Below are 17,000 nucleotides of genomic sequence, written 5' to 3' on the forward strand. Positions count from 1 at the left end.
TGTTTAATTTGTATATATATTAGGGATTTATTCAGTAGTTTTTATTAGTTGCCTGCTTTTAATCATTTTTTTTTCCACCTCTGGGTCTGTTTTTCCTCAGATCACTGCCTCTTGGAAGGCAGGAACCATATGAATTTTGCTTGTTTTCTTCATAGTGATTTGTTCTTACTTGGTAATTTTTTATAAACATGAAAAAATATGTACTTGTCTACTTTTGTATCTGAGAAGTTCCTGGCAACCTTCTTTTTGGGAACGGAGGGAAAATTTTCCACCCCGGGGCCCCTTTCTGTGCTAAAGGGTAACGTTGTTCCCAGTTCTGTGGTTCCTGGCAAAGGCATTGCCTTCAGGGTCCTTAGGGAGTTATTTGGGTGAAGCAGTTAAGGGAGTGGCAGCCCCATTGTTATGGTGCCCCTCCCCACTGGGGACATTGGGCCGGGGTGGTTATCCTCAGCAGACACTAGGGGGCACCCATGTTCATGGCCTGCTGGTTATGTGCTTGTAACAAACGTCAAAGCAAACGTAGATAGATTCTAGTCAGAACAGAGGTGACCTTCATCGCTCCCTTCAGTGGACTCCTCTTCTGTCACTGTTCTGAAGGGCAGTGACAAAGCTCATAGAGGTGGTGTCTTAGCTTGGGCTGCCATAACAAAAACTGGGTGCCTTAACCAACAGAAATGTGTATCTCTTCTGGAGGCTGGGAAATCTGAGATCAGGGGGCCAACAAGGTGTAGGTTTCACTCTGAGTCCTTTTCTCCTGGCTTCTAGGTGGCTGCCTTCTCTCTGTGTGCTCACATGACCTCTTTGTGTATGCTGGTAGGGAGGGTCGGGAGAGAGAGAGAGAGAGAGAGAGAGAGGGCAGGGTGGGAGGAGAGCTGTGTCTGGTGTCACTTCTTCTAAGAGCTCTAATCCCAGCACGAGGGACCTCACCTCTACCTAACTGCCTCCCAAAGGCCCCAGTACTGTCACACTGGGAGGTAGGGCATCGACATGATGAATTTTGGGGGGGCTCATAAACATTCAGTCTGTGACAGATGGACATCTGTCAGCTTCGGGGAGGGAAAGTTGTTGGAGCTGATTCTGGTGGACTCCCCCCACCTCACTCAGTGTTGGGCAGCCACTGGCTGGATCCGTTTCCTTGCTTTGGATTGGGGTTCCCTGTGCTGGAAGTGGGTCATGAGTTTCTCGGTGCTCGGAGGTGCAGTGACCCAAAGGGCTTGGAGACTCATTTCTTACGGAAAGAAACGTGTGGATGGATCAGAAAATGAAACTTTAATTAACAGCTGGGGGCTACTCTGGATACGATAAGCTTTCAGACAAGCTACAGTGGCCATTTCGGTTACATGTCTCTTTCCTTTGGCCTTGGCAAACCAGCTCCAAGGGTTTGGTGTGGTTTTGTTGTCTGCTCTCGGAGAGGAGTACAGATGACCCTGACTCAGTGGGTCTGGAGCTTGAAGGTTGTGATTTTCCTACTGCTAGTCTGGGTTAGTGGTGTAGGTCCTTGCATAACCTCGGGGCTCCGTGCAGGGGCCCTGATTAATACAGTTTTTGTATGTCTGTAGTGTAATTTACATTACAGAACGTTTGTATATGTAAGAGGGGCATTAAGAGATTAAATGCATAATCTAATGGAGGGCATGACTAGGTTTACAGGCCCATGTCTATGAGAAGTTAGCTAAACTGGACCCAGATGAATGGACCTCCCTTGAGTGAAGTCTCTTTTGCTGTGTATCCTAAGTTTAAGCTATACTCTGAGGATTCAGAAATACCCATCCCAGGTGGAAAAGGCTGGCTAAATTTTAGGATTCTAGCCTCTATTTCCCCACACCAGTTGGAGCTCGTTTCTTCTTCGTGTTTGTCCCTTCATTTCACTAGATCCCTAGATGCTCTCCAGTTAAAAGTAGGTGGTTTGACGCTAGCCAAATGAGAACTAAAGGGGTTCCCGTAGCTGGAAGTTCTTCCCAGCACTTTAAAAGTTTTACTGGACAGGGAACAAGGTAACCCAATGTGGGCATTTTTCTCGAAAGGTAACCAAAATCAGTGACAGTGGGGTAATCAGAGCTCTGTTCTGGATTAGCACAAAAAGTCTGCATTCATCAGGGTTGTAAATATAAGTACACTTCTACCTTCTTCCAAAGAGTAAGGAGATTTAAAATGCTCATTTAACCCAGGGGCTGAGGAGCGAGACAAAAGGAACCATATCCAAAAATGAATCGATCTGCAGCTGCCCATTCCAGGCATTGATTATAGTACATAACAGACTCTTCCCCAAAGCCATGTTCAGTGAGGTCTAAGGAAGATAATTCTTTTTTTTCCCCTTTATGTAACATTTATACGTAATTTGTGTTAGGGGAAAAATGAAAAATCAAGTGTGTTTTGTTAAAAGAAACCAGGCAAAGTATTTAGATTGTTCAGTTTTCAAAGAGGAAGCCAGTTGGGCCAGACAGATGCCCTTGAAGGAGGAAGATGCTAATAGATTGGGAGCGTCTGATGGGTCATGGCTCTGGGTGAGATGGTGAGAGGGCCGGGTGAGCAAGGCGAGCAGGCAGGCAGTGCCTCTGTGGAGCTCCTGGTCTAACAGGGCTGAGCAGGGAGAGAGAGGAGAGTCACCAGAGAGGAGAATGAGCCCTGGGTCCTTAAACCAAGGGGACTCAGCATCGAGGCTGGGCCAGGCCAGGTTGCGGTAGTATCTGCCCAGGGTGTCTGTGCGGGGAAATCTGGATTGCTCTGAGATGCTGGGGATTAATCCTGGGAACTCCCTAAGGCAGGGAATCCTTATAATTTAATATGCTCACACACTGCCAGGTATACTCAGAAATCTGACTAACTCAATTCAAAGTAAGTACACCTTTCAAACGATCACAAGAAAGAGCTGAAGAGGGCTTCTTAGAATTCTGGTTTAGGCCTGAGCTTAAAGTAACTTGTCCTTTGACCTGAAACAAGCAAACTGTATTTAATGAAAGGTCAGAGATCCCCCTGAGCAGCAAAATACATGAGCAGTGGGCTTTCCAGCAGCTCCCTTTGAACCGGCTTATCAAGATCAAGACGGGGCTTCACACTAGTGACACCCCTTAGGTGGAGGTCCTGGCAACATCTGAGCCTTTGGCGCCCCAGAATTGGAGGTGGTCCCATAACCCTCCGGATAACTATTTTTTCAACACCTTTGAGGAGTTTAATGATTAAAATGTGTTCCACTTCCGACAACTTCAGAACAAGCTGTGAAATGTATTTGCAATTCTTCCTTTCTCCATATCTATGGGGAATGTGGTGTTTAATTACTCCATAATAGCTTTTTGTTCTGGTGATTTGTTACGAAAATAGACGAGTCCTTTATCATCATTAAACACCAGGATTCGTTTTTTTTTTTTTTTAAATCAGGACTCATTTAACTATCTTAAAACGTTTGAAGAAAAATCGCAGAGAACTTTTCTTGAGATATGAAATTTTAAGCACAATGTCTTGATATTTACAATAAATGGATTCATTCAAATGGTGTATATTTCAAGAGAAGTCAAGGAACTAAAATACTCATCTCTTTCAATCACCCAACAGCTATTTAAGACAAGATCCTGGAAGGTGGCCAAATTACACTCTGTAACATATATTCCCCGGGAGGGTGAAATCACTGGTGTTTTTGCTCATGGTGTTTCTGAATAGTATGGACTATGTTTAATTTTTAACCTGTCTATTTTAACAGTTTCCAGAGTCCAATAGCAGATTTTGATAGTTTGACATAAAGGGGCAGCCCTGTTACTGAAACTCCTGCCAGTTTGAATCATCAGATATTTGTTGGCAAGAAGAGAACGTCAGCCATTGAACAGGAGAGAGGTTTGCGTTCTCTCTCTTCTCCTTGGCCACCCTCGTCCTCTTCATACTGGGGTCCCGATTCGATCCCAGTAATAACATCTGCTCATCCACTGTAGACACAGCCACATTTTAAGAAAATCCCTCTGAAATGTTCTTTTTTTGCAGAAGGAAGTGCAGTTGATTCATAACTAGGTTGAATTCGTTTTAAATAAGCTTGTGTGCCCAGGTCTTGATTTAGGGTGTTGGGGAAATGTGCAGTAATGCCTGCCACAGAGCATTAGCTTTTATATTGGAGTTAGAATTTAAATTTATGGGTATATTCCAACAGATTATTTTTCTTCACTAAGCAGATGAGTTGAGAAAAAGTTAGCAGCTCTTTTTAGTTAAGACAAAGGTCTAGGTTTGAAAAGGGAAAAGGGTAACACTACTTTTTAAGTCTGGGAAAGGAAAACATTATTTAAGCAAGGTAGCATTCAGAATAAGAAGGTTTCACCTGGATTTTACTTACCATATATACACTGAAAAAAATACTTTATATAAATTATGTCTTTTTACGCCACAATGAGATCCAAGTGATCTTAGGACTAGTTATCTCCATGCTTTTTATGATGCAAAGGCACATTTGCTGTGGTGTGTACAAATTTATAACTTTGAATCATAACATTTTAGAGGTAGATGTAGTTTTAGCAGTTACATAGCTCAACCTCATCATTTTAGGTATGAGAGGACTGAGTCTCAGGAAGTTTTGATAACTTGACTCATGTCGCAGAGTCAGCTAGTGAACAAGCTGGGACTGGAAATCTATGCTCTCAGACCTCACAGACTCTTGGAGGAGTCCTGAAGACTGTACAGGGACCCATCTGCCATTGCTAATCCCTATACTTCTTTCAGGAATTCCCTGAAAGCACAGCTGTAAACAGATCATTTCCTTGCTCAGAAGTCTTCATGGCTCCCCATGAAATGAATTAAAAAATATATATATATAAAACAATATCTTAATGATAGAAAATAAAATCCAAATTTTCCTTAACACCATATTCAAAGTCTTTCTTTCCCAAGCTGGAATCTAGCCTTGTCCTACCTTTCCAGCTTCCTCTCCGTTCTCTTCTCCCCTAAGAACACTAAGATGCTGCATTCATCCAGAGATGCTCTGTATTTCCGCATCCCCTTGTTTTCCTTCTGCTTCTGCTTGGAGTGTACCTTCTCTTTGATGCTTACTGAATTAATTTCTGTGGCTGCCATGTATTTCTCTAACACCTTTCTAGCTGACAGCTTTGATAAAGTTCTTGTTTTCTGTCTTATAATTGTGTGTATGTGTGCACATGTGTGTGCAGGCCTGATTTCTTTAGTAGAGGGTAGGGGCTCTGGCCTGTTTATATGCATGGCCTCTGTCTAGTAGTTGCTCAATAAATATCTCTAGGGTTGAAACCAGTCTTGTTTATATCACCAAGAACCCTTCCCTGAACTAGCTAGAGAAGCTAGATTTCAACTGAGAATCGGCCTTTCTATGTGTATATTTATTGTAGCACTTTTAAAGAAATTTCTGGAGAACAAATAGTTTCCATCTTGGAAGGCTGCACAACATAGTGGGAAGAACTTGGATGTTGGCATGAGAGAAACTCATTTTGAATTCAGCTCCTTCATTTAATATCAGTGTGACCTTGAACACGTTATCAGTCTCAGTTTCCTCATCTCTAAAATGGGATAATAAACTCATCTTTCAGGGATGCTATTGGGATTAAATCAGAAAATACATATTTAGTGCTTGGAATAGAGTAGGCACTCAGGAAATGGTGGTAAGAATCATCACGATGCATCAGGGACCCCTTTGGTTAGGAACCATACTTTAGACAAGTCTGTATGTTCTCAGTTACCCTATTTGCTATTCAGTGATGCTCTTTGGTTTGATGAGATTAAACACTGAGACCTCTAGAATGTTGTCAAATAGGTGATGACTGCTTCCTTGGATGGATGATTTGGTAAAGGACAAAATGGCTCAAAGAAGCTCCAACACAGATATTTCTATCAGTGAGAACTGCTTAAGATAAACTATCATCTCCTCCTTAAGGAAAAAAGGAAGAGGGAGAAGGGTACCCACCAGTCCCTCTGACCTCATAGCCCTCCATCATGAACTAAGCCCCAACAGTGTCCAGGAACTAACATATTTCCTTGAAACATGTATGTACTGGGGGGAAAGGCAATCCTACAGCTGATTGTCTGTATAGAAGCCTCATGGGTCTATGGTTTAGGCCAGGAGAGGAGCAACTTCCTCCTCTTCATTAGTCACTCCAGCTATCTATCCTGCATTGAACACATCATGCAGTACTTAAGGAGGGTCGGGGAGGGTCAAAGTCTTAGGAACAAGACTCTGAGAATACTACCCTTGTTTTCCCTAATCTCCTTGCGCATGAGAAGAGGTCTGTGTGATGCTGTTGTTGGTGTGAGCAGGTTCCAGATGAATAAGGATTGAGGGTTCTTTGGGACCGACAGGAGCATACAGAATCAACCCAAGGTGCTGGCTCCTTCTCTGTGGTCCAGTGCTCTGATTCAATTTGTACTTTCTGTTTCATCTTTTTTTTTTTTTTTTTGCGGTACGCGGGCCTCTCACTGCTGTGTCCTCTCCCGTTGCGGAGCACAGGCTCCGGACGCGCAGGCTCAGCGGCCACGGCTCACGGGCCCAGCCGCTCCGCGGCACGTGGGATCTTCCCGGACCGGGGCACGAACCTGCGTCCCCTGCATCGGCAGGCGGACTCTCAACCACTGCGCCACCAGGGAAGCCCGAAAGTTGTCATCTTATAGCTCTGTAGATCAGAAGTCTAGTATGGGTCTTACTGGAATGAAGTCAAGGTGTTAACAGGGCTGTGTTCCTTCTGGAGTCGCTAAGGGAGAATACCTTCCCTCGCCTCTTCCAACTTCTAGAGGCCTTGGCTCGTGGCTGCCTTCCTCCATCTTCAAAATCAGCCTCATAGCATCTCTCTGATCCTTTTTCTGTCTGAACATCTCTCTAGGGAAAGGCTCTCTACTTTTAGGGATTCATGTGATTATATTGGGCCCACCAGATAATCCAAGATCATCTTCGCATCTCAAGACCCTTAGTTTCATCACATCTGCGAAGTCCCCTTTGCCATATAAGGTAAGATAGCACAGGTTCCAGGGATTAGAACATGGACATCTTTGCAGGGGCATTATTCTGCCCAGTGTACCCAGAGATAAAGAAGGGGGTGTTGGCCCTGGCCATCCTTTGGAGCCATCTGGCCTCCTAGGAGTCACCAGCTGGAGATGATTGAGGCACCTTTAAATAGAGGACTCCAGACTTATGGTGGCCTGCAGTGACATTTCCATCATAATTCACTTAACTTTCCAAATCACACCACCCAGGGTTTTCTGAGGCAGCCAATTGCTTACTTACTACCAGGCCTGGGAGATAATGGGAGTGGTGGGAGGAGAGTGGTTAATGAGGGCTTTGATTACCCAGGCCCTGAAACAGGCCATCTAGAAATAGCCATGTTACAGCCAGTTCTTTTGAAACTCGAAGTCAGGTACATTTTGTAACAACTGCTATAATGTGAGACATCTCGAGCCACAAAGCAGCTCCAGAAATGAGCTTTGTTCTTGATGACACACTTTGCCCCAAACACAGACCCTTGAAACTAACTCGATAGGCACTTAAACTGAGGAACATCCTAGAGGGCAGAGAGCGCGTTGTATTCATCTTCGTATGTGCCCACTGCCGCACACGGTGCACGGTCAGCCCTGGGTGCTAGAACGGGCATGGTACAGTGTGCTCTGCATTTGGCAGCGTGTGGAAGAAACAGGTCTAATGTGACAGGACATGGAATGAAGCACTATGTCCCCCACTTCTACCCACTGCACGCCCGGAGGAGATTAAGGACCCTGGGATATTTTTTCTCTGCTTCCATTATGCACAGAATGGAAGCAATTAAGCCAATGAAACTGTCTTCCATTTCAGTGTACTAGAGATTCGGAACGAAAGTAGGTGTAGGAATTTAAGAGCATCTCACTTGAGGAGGCAGGATTCTAGTGCATATATCTTTTCAAAAGAGTCACCCTAACCTTCTAATCCCACAGCACGCAGCAGGGAGTAGTGTTTGTGGAGTGAAAGGGTGACAGTATTGTTCAGTGCTTTAGAAGGATATTAGCTTTGGAGTTAGGCAGTCCCAACTTGGAATCATGGCTGTGCCACTTACCAGGACTGTAACTCTGGACACCTTACTTCACCTCCAGACCTGCTCTTTTAACTCTAGAGAGCCAGGAAATGAAGGGGTCAGTTGGCACAGTTCCTTGGGCGTTGGCTGAGTAAAGAAGGAGCAACGAGACGCATTGGTAGGGTCTCTGCTACTCTGTGATAACACTTTTATCTCCAGAGCCTCCCACATCTGAGGTCCATTTCTGTGTCCTCTCTCGGGGCACAGACATACCTCTGGATTTCTTATAAAGTTTCAGCAGAGCCAGAAGTTTGGAGCTTTTGCCTCTGCCCCACAGGCCCAGTTCTTATTACCCTGGACATGTGGATCAAAGAGGAATTCGAAGAAGGAGAAGCAGAAATCTCTCTTAACAATTCAGGGTTCACAAGTGAGGGGTGAAGGGGGAAACCCTCACAGATGACATGCAAAGCCCCTTTTAGATGAAACTCCTTTCAGAAGAAGTTTTCTTTCTGTGAATAGGGGGTCTGTCATCTCAGTCTGATCTTTAATCGTTTTCAAAAGGCAACTCTTTTGATCATGAGTCTTAAAGAGTTCAGATGAAGTTTTCTGGGCCTGCCTTATTTGGGAAACATTTGTGCTTTGTAAAGACTCAGGCACGCCAGTATGAAAAGGCCAATCCGAGCATCTTCATCTCTAGATCAAGGGACCAATTGGCAGAGGGCAGCAAACAAGAAACCTTTTGTGACTCCATAATTGCAGAGCAGTGGGCATTTTATAACTGCTGAGTGGACTTCAAAGTTAATTACCATTTAGAAGTCTGCATAAGATAATCTTCCAAAACAGTGGGGGTCGGGAAAGTTTCAGTGATTTATTTATATTTAAAAACCTAAACTGGCATTACCCAAGAGAAATAGAATGTGCGCTACAGAAGTAACTTGAAATTTCCTAGTACCACATTCCAAAAATCAAAAAGCACAGGTGAAATTAATTGTAACATTTACTCTCACCCAGTTTATCCAAAATACCATTTCAGCATGTGATTCAATGTAAACAATTATTGAGCTGTTTTACTTTTTTCACTGACCAAGTTCTTGAAACTCAGTGTCCCTTTTACACTTTTTTTTTTTTTTTTTCGGGCGGTACGCGGGCCTCTCACTGTTGTGGCCTCTCCCGTTGCGGAGCACAGGCTCCGGACGCGCAGGCTCAGTGGCCATGGCTCACGGGCCCAGCCGCTCCGCGGCATGTGGGATCTTCCCGGACCGGGGCACGAACCCGCGTCCCCTGCATGGGCAGGCGGACTCCCAACCACTGCGCCACCAGGAAAGCCCCCCTTTTACACTTTTAATTCAGACTCACCACGTTTAAATGCTCAGTAGCCACGCGTGGCTAGGTGTAGGCTGAAGCACCAGGTGGTGATACCTTGAGAAGAGGGGATGCTGTCTTTCATCTGTGCACAGCTTTCTCCGTGCCCAGCGTGGTACCCAGTACCCGAGCATGGTTCTTTAGATGTGGTCATAGGATGAAGAGCTGGATGCAGTTACAAGATTGGCTTGCCCCACTGTGGCCCAGAGAAGTGGAGGTTGACGTTGCCAGTCATTAGAAATGTAGTCAACAACCCAGGACTCTTTTTTTCCCCCCCAAAAAATCAGTTTTATTGAGATATAATTCACATACCATACAATTCAGTCACTTAAAGTGTACAGTTCAGTGGCTTTTAGTATATTCACAGAGTTGTGCATCCATCGGACAATCAATTTTAGAATGTTTTCATTATCCCGAAAAAAACCCTGCACCCCTTAGCTGTCATTACCCTCATCCCCTCTTTCCCTGTAACCCTAGGAAACTATTTATTTTCTGTCTCTAGATTTGCCTATCCTGGACATTTCATATAAATGAAACCATGTAATATGTGGTCCCTTATGACTGGCGTATTTCACTTAGCATACTGTTTTCAAGATTCATCCTTATTGTAGCATGTATTAGTACCTCATTTCTTTGTGTTGCTGAATAATATCCCATTATATGGATATACCACATTTTAAAAAAATGTTTACCAGTTGACGGCTGTTTGGATTGTTTCCACTTTTTTGGCTATCATGACTAATGCTGCTATGAACATTCGTGTGCCAGTATTTTGTGGATGTATGTATTCCTTTTGGGGGGTTAAATACCTGGGAGTGGGATGGCCAGATCATATGGTAAACTCTCTATTTAGCCATTTGAGGACCTGCCAGACTGTTTTCCAAAATGGCTACACCATTTTACATTCCCACCAGCAGTGTTCCAGTTTCCCCAGATCTTTGCCAACAGGTATTATCTTTTTGCATATAGCCATCCTAGTGGTGCGAAGTGATACCTCACTGTGGTTTTGCTTTGCATCTCCCTGGTGCCTAATGGTGTTGAGCATCTTTCCATATGCTTATTGGCCATTTATGTATCTTCTCTGGAGAAATGTCTATTCAGATTCTTTGCCCATTTTTTAATCGGGTTGTCTTCTTATTTTTCAGTTGTAATACTTCTTTATATAGTCTAGGTACAAGTGTCTTATCAGATACATGACTTGCAATTATTTTCTTTAATTCTGTGGGTTTTTTCACTTTCTTGATGGTGCTCTTTGCGGCACAAAAGTTTTTAATTTTGAAGATTATCTGTTTATCTGTGTTTTTTGTTGTTGCTTGTGCTTTTGATGTCATATTTAAGAAACTATTGCCTAATCCAAAGTCACAAAGATTTATGCCTGTGTTTCCTTTTAAGGGTTTTATAGTTTTACCTCTTTGATCTGTTTTGAGTTGACTTTTGTATATGGTATGAGATAAGGTTCCAATTTAATTATTTGCATGTAGATATCTAGTTGTTCCAGCACTATTAGTTGAAAAGATTATTTTCCTCCCATTGAATTGTCTTGTCAAACTTCAGTTGATCATAAATGTAAGGGTTCATTTTATGGACTCTCAAGTCTATTCCATCAATCTATGTGCCTAAACTTTATAACCATACCACAGTTTCTTGCTTACTGTAGCTTTGTAGTAAGTTTTGAGTTGGGAAATATGAGTCTTCCAACTTTGTCCTTCTTTTTCAAGATTATTTTGGCTATTCAAGATCCCTTATGATTTCATATGAATTTTAGGATCAGCTTGCCAATTTCTGCAAAGAAATCTGGAATTTTGATAGGATTTGTTGAATCTGTATATCAGTTTGGGGAGTATTGCCTTTTTTTTTTTTTTAACCATAGATTAATTTGCCTGTTCTAGAATTTCATATGAGTGAAACCACACAGTATGTACTTTTATGTAATGCCTCTTCCACTCAGCATAATATTAATGACATTCATTCATGTTGTGTATTGTTACTATTTCTGTTCCTTTATATTGCTGAGTAGTGTTCTATTTGATGAATATATTGTACTTATGGTTGTTTATCCATTCTTCTGTTGTTGGACATCTGGGCTATTTCTGTTATGAAGAAGATTTACATACAAGTTGTTTTTGAGGAATTTGTTTTCATTTCTCTAGAGTGAATACTTAGGAGCAGAATTTCAGGATCATGGTGTAGGTGTATTTTTAGTTTTATAAGAAATTGCTAGACCAAAGTAGTGCAATTCTACTTCAACCCTAGCAGTGAATGAGAGTTTTAGCTGCTATTTATCGTCACCAACATTTGGTGTTGTGAGTCTGTTTAAGTTTAGCCATCCTGTTGAATGTATAGTGATATATTATTGTGGTTTTAATTTGCATTTTCTTTATGACGAATGATGTTGGACACTTTTTTAATGTGCTTATTGGTCGCTTGTATATCTTCCTTTGTGAAGTGCCTGTTCAGATATTTTCCCCGTTTAAATATTGGGTTGTTTGTCTTTCTGTTAGTGAGTTGAAGGAGTTCTTTACATATTCTGGATACCAGGCCTTTGTTAGATGTAGATTTTGTGAATATTTTCTCCCCGAAATGTCTTATTGATTCGTTTTCCTAATGATGTTCTTTATTGAGCAGAGTTTTTAATTTTAAAGTTAACTTATTTTTTTCTTTTATTGTTATCAGTGTATGGTCTAAGAAATTTACCTATTCCAAAGTCACTAGAGTATTTTGTTATTTTTTTCTAGAAACGTTATAGTTTTAGCATTTATCTACAGGTCTATGACCTATCATGAATTTTTTGTGTATGGTGTGAAGTAGGGGTCTAAATTTTTTTTTTCTCTGTGTGGATGTTCCAGTACCATTTGTTGAAGAGACTTGCCTTTCCCCATTGGATTGCATTGACTCCTTTGTCAAAAAGCAAATGATTGTAAAACTGAAGTTCTGTTTCCAGACTTTCTGCTCTGCTCCATTGATCTACTTGTCTGTCCTAATGCCAGCAACACTCTATCTTGATTATTATAGCTTTATTATAAGTTTTAAAGTCAAGGGGTGTCAGTCCTCTGACTTTGCTCTTCTTTTTAAAGATGTTTTTGGCTATTCTAGATTCTTATGTTTCCTATAAATTTTAGAATTGGCTTATCATTTCCCACAAGAAGTCTGGTGGAATTACTCTTGGGATTATGTTGAATCCATAGATCAATTTGGGGAGAATCAGTATCTTAATAATATTGAGTCTTCCAGTTTGTGAATACTGGCATGTTTTCTGACTCATTTATCCTGCTGCTTCTTTTTCTCTCATTTCCACCTTTTGAGTCCTGAGGGGAGCGGTGGCAAGGAAGTACCCTACAGTCAGGTTGCCTGTAGGATCTTTGGAAAATTAACCTGACTGGGAAAATGGGAATGAGAATGATAGTTACTTCATAGAGTTTTGGGGAGCATGATGTGAAATGTTTAAGAAAAGCCTTTAGGAGTGAGGGTGCTGTAGATACTGGCCTTGTTTAGGGCTGCCCTTCAGTATCTAGCACAGATTGTACCTGGTCCTTGAACACTGCTCAGAGTCCCAACCCTGACACGTCTCTTTTCCTCAGTGTGTTGTTTTCCTCCCTGTGTAGAATTTAGTGCCTTTTCCCTGAGTGTGTCTGACTCTCCTTATCCCTGTAAGCTCTTTGACTGTAGAGTCTGGATTTTAGCTTCTTTGGGGTCCATTAATTGTTCATTATAGTGTGTCAGCTCCAGTGGACACTAAAAAAGTATCAAGAATTTTAAGTTTATTTTTTCTTAGTGTGATCCCATCCACTGTCTTACTTTTTCCTTGAAGAAATAGTTAAGGCAGGCTTTATTCTCAATTACAGATGAGGAAACTGAGGCTCCCCATGAGAGGCTAAGCCACTAGCCATAACCAGTTAGGGACAGAGCTAGAACTAGAACCTGGCTCTCTGGACTTGAAGAATAATAGCTATGATGTTTTACTATATTATATATTATTTATGTATTATATTATATTTATGTGTATATTATATATTCTATTGTATATGTGCACATTTTATTATGTTACATATGCATATTATATATTATGTGCATATTATGTAATATATAGTATGTATATGCAGTATACTATATACATTTTTTATATATATATGAAAATTTCTTAAGCTCTGTGAGATGCTGGAATCCCTTTTTTCAGGGCAAGCCAGCTGCACAAATCCTTCATGAAAATGACATTGACATTTCATGACTGTGTTGAGCCAGTGAATAATATCATACAGGTTTAAAAGTATCTTAAACCACCAAGTGAACTTCCCCTTCTGTCTTTGAAAAGGCGCTCAGTGGGGTATGATCTCTGGTAACCACATTTACTGCCTGCTGACTCTTCTTCACAAGAATGAACATTTACAACTACAGAGGTTGTTTGTAAGGTGTCCTCAGCATTCTCCCTTCCCTGCCCCTCCGAAATGCCTGGCTTCACTGTAGCAGAGCCCAGTCCCGTGTGAGGTCCTACCATGCACAGCCGTGACTGATGTGGAACGATGGAAGGAGAGGAGCTGTGTTAGCTGCTGAGCCTGTGAGTGGGTGACTTTAAAAAATGTACTGTCTTCCAGAAGAAAGGCTTGTGCTCTGACAAATTCATGATGTATCTATAGTTCCCCTTTAATTACTTGCTCCCAGCTACCTCTGGAAAATACTAGCACTTACGTGTTCTAGAGTGTGGGGTAATACTTTTAGGGTTTAATGTTTGTTCACGTGATAAACATTGATCTTGCTTCCCAAGAACACATATGACTAGGAGAGAATGGGTGCTCCTGTGCTAGAGATGTTTTCTCATATCTTCCCCGCAGCTGCATTACTCCACGCCAGAGGCTGGTGGGCATGGGGAGTAGACTTTGTGATATTTTACTGGAGTCTGATGTTTTTGGTTTTAGAATCCATGCAAATACATTTTATTCATCACAACAAGCATAGTGGCCAGGGTGCCAAAGAATTTCATTGATCTTAATGATATCCTGGAACTTAATTTCTCCCAAGTCTCTGTCCAAATTACCTGCTTCCGTTAAGTACCTTACATGTGTCAGACACTGTGTCAAGTCTTTAGGCGCTTGATATCCTTTAATCCTCACAACAGCCTCTGTCACTCCCACTGTTTCATATGGAGATGCTGAGACTTAGAGAGGGCATCTAACTTTGTCAGTGACAGAGCCAGGATCAAAATGCAAGCACTCTGACTCCAGAGCCTGCATGTGTATTGCCTGCACTGAGTTACCAATCACCCTGGTTCTTTCCTTCCCACCACCTCTCACACCCTCCTTTCCATGAATTCCAGTAGGATGACAGCTGGATCAGGGGCAGCTGCACAGATCTTTGTAGCTCAGCCATGTGTTCTTGTATTGTTCTCCTTTTCCGGACCCTCTTCTTGGAATTCTCATCTTTTTATCCAGCTCTATATCCTTTCCCCATGCTCTACCTTACCTTAGCGGTTGCCATAAACCTACTGAGATAGTTGCAATTTTTTAAAAAAGAGAATTTGTAAGGTTTTTAAAAAGTAAAGGCACATCTAGGTGTTTTCTGCAATTGGACTCCAAATTCACAGGTAATGAAGGTTGGAGTTCTAGATTTATAGGGATTATGATATTAAAAATGTTATGGGCACGGCTCAAGTTAACTCTCTGGGGGGTTTTGGAAAGAATGTGTATGTTTGCTTATTCATCCTTCCACACACCTACCAACTGGGCATTCATTGAAAGACAGTATGTGTAGTGGTTAAGAGTTTGGATTGAGAGGATTAAGGCAGTGTCTGTAATACACTTAAAATAGTGCCTGATGTATGGTAAGAGTTATCATTAATGTTAAAATGTGCCTGCTGTGCTCTGATATTCTGCCCTGGACTTTGGGACTACAATGGACAGAATATCCCTGGAATCATAGTGCTTTCAGCTTAGTTGGAGAGAGAGAGAGAAAATTACAAGTGTGTATCCGTGCACCAAGGAGACATACAGGTGAGGTGCAGGTGTGTAGCAGAGGTTCCTAATGAAAGATCCTGGTTGTGTTCATTAAAGAACTTTAGAGCTGGAAAGAGCTGCAGAGGTTTTCTAGTCACACCTTCTTTGGAACCTAGAGAACTTCAATGACTTGTCCCCATTTATACAGGGGATTTATAGAAGAGCCAGGACAGAACCTGTACCTCCTGAAACTGAGGTCAGGCTGATGAGTATCACATGGCCAAACCTCCTCCTTGAAGACTTGGGCCAATTTGCTGAAACATATTTACTCCCACATCATTCTCATCAGCAATGCTTGATGTGGGGGCAGCTTCTCCGAACTCAGACTTTAATTATCTCTGGCTCCTGGGAGCTTTCCTGACGGTAATTTGTGCCAAACCATCAGAATAATTATGATGGCCATTGTTTTATGTTTACTTTAAAGTTGTCCATACTGGTAATGATCACCTGGAAAACAGAGATTTATTCTGCTGGACATTTGTAAATATCTAGTTTGAAGTTAGGAGACTGGGTAACCAATCCAACTAAAACTAGGATCTCACAGATCTGCCCGACAAATACATACATGATAAAACTAATCAGTTGACTTGGAAATGGAGACGAAAGAGCATCTTTCGGAAAGTATATGTTGGGCAGGAGTGGGGGGTTGGATAGAAACTGATTCAAGGAACTATAACCTTAAAGCTTTCAGATGGTTTATAATTTATCTGTAATGGGAAAAATACTTTACCATCGAGATAATATCTTGGGATAAATTTGAAATAACCAGCTGTATTATGGATGTTTGTGGATGTATGTGAATTGTAGGGAATGAATTCTTTTTCTGTGAATGTAATTTAACGTGGATGAGATGACAAATAAGCTATATGCAATAAAGCCCGTTTGATATATATAATGTGTGTAATTTAAACTTAAAACCATCATCTTTAAGAACTGTAACGGACCTTGGAGATCATCTGGCGCAAACTACTTTGCAGATGGGGGAACCAAATCCCAGAGGCGATGAGTGGCTTTGCCTATAGTGTGGACTAGAATCCAGATATTGAGATGATTGAGTTTGGAGACTTTTTAGAACGTAAGACTTGATACCCACAGGCTCACTTTTAGTATTTTTACCCATAGTGGTTTTATAGCATGGCTAATCATAGTTAACTGATTTCTTCTGGAAGATGAACGAATTCTTCAGCCCTTGGTATATGAGGATGCTTAATAAAAGTATTTTCTATGACTTCTAATGAATGCTCAATTAAAGAAGTTCAGGGAAATTAGAACAATACTGTTTGTCAACCTCTTCTTTAGTTTGACCTGTTAATGCGGCTTCTTATGATTTCTCAGTTAGCTGATTTAAAAGAATTCGGAGAAAGTCATGTATGCTGTTCTTTTCAAAGAAAAGCACTGGTTGCTAGAGGAATTGAGCTTAATATAGTTTCATATCATAGAGGTTTTAATAATGCAGTCTGAAGTATTTGTACATGAATTCATTAAGCCCAGATTAGTCTTATTATAATTACTCAAAAAGTAATTCAATTTAAGAGAAAACATTTTAAATGGATATAAAATACCCTGTTAGCTGGGAAGCCACACTGTTTTACTTTATCAGCTCCGTAAAGTACTAGCAGATTTGTACATAACTTTCACAGTACACAGAATGCAGTCATAAAAAGTATTATTCCTAAATCTATTT

The 17,000-nt window shown here is 41.5% G+C and overlaps 1 protein-coding gene across 2 annotated transcripts in view; it reads left to right on the forward strand.

Annotated features, from left to right (window-relative positions):
* The window catches only part of GFRA1 (GDNF family receptor alpha 1), a gene marked incomplete at both ends in the record, with an annotated part of 199,150 nt that overhangs the window by 32,498 nt on the left and 149,652 nt on the right, over window positions 1–17,000 (forward strand). The gene's annotated exons all lie outside the window — the stretch shown is intronic.

The sequence above is a fragment of the Leucopleurus acutus genome (assembly GCF_964270905.1).
Source record: "Leucopleurus acutus genome assembly, chromosome: 14".
NCBI classification, from domain to species: domain Eukaryota; kingdom Metazoa; phylum Chordata; class Mammalia; order Artiodactyla; family Delphinidae; genus Leucopleurus; species Leucopleurus acutus.